Genomic DNA, 4,298 nt, shown 5'->3' on the forward strand with positions numbered 1-4,298 from the left:
TCAGGTCCTCATTTTCCTTTGAGCACCAAGCCTATCACACACTTTTTCTACCCAGAATGCCGCGGGGGAGCATTCTACCCATCATGCCGCAGGGGAGCATTCTACCCAGCATGCCGCGGGGGAGCATCTCACAATATGCAAATTTTCCTTTTCCTCTCTCTTTCCTGCTCCACGTACCAGTGGTTTTCAGCTTGGGGTTTGGGATCCCGGGGGGTCGGGATATTATTATTATTATTATTAAAGGATGGCTTTTCCGTGGTGAATATGAAGATCTATTAAATGTAACGCACCTATGGAGTTGGAATCTGTTGAAATTTTTTGAATTGATGGTTGCTAGCCAGAGAAATCAAAGAAAATGCACTCTGTGGGGTGGGGTGGGGTGGGGGTGGGAGGGGAGGGGCGGGTGCGAAGGGACAGAAATACTCCACTTCCCACAATGCACTGGGCTCGTGGCCTTCTAGCACCCAGCCCGCAGGCAGGCCCTTCCACTATGAAGACATCTAACTCCAGTAGGTGGCGGTAATGCACAAAAAGTTGTTTGCCTACCGCCATAAAACAATAGAAGAAGAAGAAGCAAGCAGGCCCTGCAGGCTAAAACATTATTCACGCAATCTTGCTATTACTCAACTTTACTCCGTTTGTTCATCAAACGATAATGGCAAGGGTTAAATGTGTAGTTAGCGCGTGCATGGCGAAGAAGAGGAGAGAAGCAGAGGAAACGGGCAAAGCGCTTATTTCGCATTTTTTTTCTCCAAAAGAATGAGCGCTACGGCTAGCTTAACGCTAGGTAGCTAGCATTAGCATAGGCCTCCATTAGCTTGGACCTGCGAGTTTGCAATAAGTCATTTCAAAGAGGACTATCAACGTTCTTCTCTAGCCACGGAGACAGCTCAGAGTCGGAAAAGACTGACTTGGCTGGTTGCAATAAATCACAATGACAGAATGTGGCTATTTTGGTCATGGGTTTCATACACTTTCTGTAATAAAACATCTAAAGCAAAAATCTTATCAGATGTGGTGCTCTGGAACATAATCATATCAAATGAGGGTCAGTGGTCTAATTTGGCACAGTTTAGGGGTCCTTGACATGAAAAGTTTGAGAACCATATACTGTCTTAGAAAATGCAGTAGGATTTCTATGACAAACTGATGTGTGATTTCTACTGGCATAAATGAAGACATTTTATAGGTTGGTGTGAAAATGAACAGCTCTGCATCCCATGTGTTTATACTTGGTTTTTACAACGGTAAAAAGTTCACGTTTCTTTGGTTAACACAGTAGTATTGAGGCAGGTGCAGAAATAATAGATGCCAGCAATAACTTCTCAAAGACCTCAAAGAATCTACTGCATCTAATGTAAATATCAACCTATTCGCTAGAGCTTGTACAACCCCATACCGGCATGACTGATTATAGTGGCAAATAACCAAAGCAACATATATTTTAAAATTTAATACAGGTTCTGACAATATATAAACACTATGCAAAATATAATAAGAAAGATGTAGCCTACCGAAAATGAAAAATGTATGTCTAGCTAATTCTAAGATTTCGAAAATGTTCTCTATGCCATGGATTGTTTGCTGGAAGCCACGGTATTGTTTATCAGGTGAAGGGTACATGTAGCCCATGTATTCCCAGGTGGGAATCGAACCCAGGACCTTCTAGCTGTGAGGCGAGAGCGCTTACCACTGCGCCACCCCTGAACACCAAGCCTTATACAGGTAGGAACACTGTCTGGAGGGTGTCTTTAAACAGTTTACAAGGCGGTAAACAAACCCCATACAAATAAATGAATTTGAGCAGCTCCAAATTTAACCAATTTCAGCGGAGCCACAGCCTCAGTGGATATATAGTCTGATATATATATATATATATATATATATATATAGGAGTATAGATAGATATATAGTCTGATATATATAGTAGTATAGATAGATATATAGTCTGTCCCATCCTGAGCGCCCAGCCTGTTCAGTTTGCTGATGTGTTAGACTGCTTCTCCATGTCTCTGCTGTGATGTTAGACTGCTTCTCCATGTCTCTGCTGTGATAGACAACAGTTGCTTTGTACACCGCTGAGAGAGAAATCCTGCTATTTGGATTTGTGCAGAGGAGCAGCCTGCTGAATAGACATGACAGCAGCGACAGCTCCGAGCTGTCAGCGGGGAACACCAGGCTTGTCCAGATATGACATTTTAAAGATATAGGATGAATTTTGTGGACTCCAGTGGGAAATGTGCTATACTGTAGCAGCCTGGTCGCCAGAATAAAATGCCTACGTTTATATACAATATGAACATTTCAGAACCAAAATACTGCATATCACATTTCTATGGATATGTGAACACTGTATTAGCGTTATGCACATCAGAGTCTGCTATTGAAAGCACGGTGCGTGCGGCCAGTAAGGGTGTTGTGGCCATGCAGGGCGGATGGAGAGCTGAAAAGCTTACAGTTGACCTCCTCTGAGAGAAGACTTGTACCAGAGACCATTCAACACTGCAACTTCCAGTCACTTCCATTAATTTTAAGAAAACACTGAAATATGTAAAAACCAAACAAGAAAGCAAAAAACCAAACAAGCCTTGAGTGTTTCCCAAAACATATTTTGATTTCTGACTAGACCTCTTCTTCTGTTCTTTATTTTATTTATAATTAGTTGTAATTCCACTTTTTTCTGTTTGTAGTGTATGACCAGTAATGACTGTAACGCCAGACTTTGTTCAAGTGATAATACGTTTGATTTTCATCTAAATAAACGTCTGTTAAGTCACTATCTATCTGATAGTGACTTAACACAATGCTGATTGAGCGTATGGCCCATTGATGGAAGCCTTTGCATTTTCAGTATTACAGCATTTATGAACTGGGTATCTGTGGTGACACAGGGTGGGCGGAGCTAACACAATAGACTCACTCTGTGGGTTACTGTAGGTTCACAGGGTGGGCGGAGCTAACACAATAGACTCACTCTGTAGGTTACTGTGGTGACACAGAGTGGGCGGAGCTAACACAATAGACTCTCTCTGTAGGTTACTGTAGGTTCACAGGGTGGGCGGAGCTAACACAATAGACTCTCTCTGTAGGTTACTGTAGGTTCACAGGGTGGGCGGAGCTAACACAATAGACTCTCTCTGAAGGTCACTGTAGTCTGTGGTGACACAGAGTGGGCGGAGCTAACACAATAGACTCACTCTGTAGGTTACTGTAGGTTCCCCACAAGTCTTATGTGAAGTAGGATAACAAGCTACTTTGTTCCGGTCTCTGCTCGCATTACGGGTGGTTACTATGGCCGAACAAACTGAGTAATGTCACATAATAACGCTGTTTGGATTTCACCTGCAATTCCCACTCATCGCCAATAAGTGTCACCCAAGAGAACAAAACTGAAATCTTCCGTATTATCACTTTAACTGTGTTTGTTCATTAACTGTGCGGGCTCACGTGCTCTTATGACATCACTGATGATGTCACAACTTCACATCACTGATGACATCACATGGCGGGTGAACATTTAAGCAGCACAATTGAAACACACCACCCCGTCGGGAAACGAGAGGGAATCTCACCAAGCGACCCCCCAAATAAGCGTACTTTCCATTCCATTCCATTCCATTCCATGACATTATGACTGATTGACTGACTGACTGAATAAATGAATGAATGAATGACTCACCCTAAAGAGCCGTGTCTTGACCATGCGCTGCTCACGTGGTAAAAATCAGGTCATAACAAGACAGAACGTCAGTCAGCCAACTCATGTAAACAGATGAGAGAGAATGGCCAAGACAGTAAATTCAAGCTACGTACTAGAAAACACCAGCTCAGCAGAGAAAATACTGTCCAGTCAGCTTTCAGACATCAGTAAAAATCTTACTTTGGAACTTGGTTTAGCCCAAATGCTCTAAACTGATTGATTCATTGACTGAGTGCAGTAGAGCTTCAACAATTAATTGGTTAAAGGGATAGTTTGTGTTTTTTTTATGTGGGGTTGTATGAGCTACTTGCCGACAGTCAGTGTACTACATGCAGTAGAATGCAGCTGGCGCGGTCCCAGTTTGGAGAAATGAAGACCGTAGAGTAGAGCTGTCTGCTGAACAGGCAGGGTCGTGAATTTCCTCATTTTAGGGGCAAGGCACATGACAGGGCACAAAGGCAATTGCTCTATAAATGGACATGGTGAGAAGGGCGATTGTGTTCAAATGAACCAATCACACGTTCCTTTGGTTTGTGTTCAAATGAACCAATCACACGTTCCTTTGGGACTGAGAGCACTGACACTTTGAAAGCAGTGA

Source organism: Poromitra crassiceps (assembly GCF_964638095.1).
Source record: "Poromitra crassiceps genome assembly, contig: HAP1_SCAFFOLD_1531, whole genome shotgun sequence".
In the NCBI taxonomy this organism is placed as follows: Eukaryota; Metazoa; Chordata; class Actinopteri; order Beryciformes; family Melamphaidae; genus Poromitra; species Poromitra crassiceps.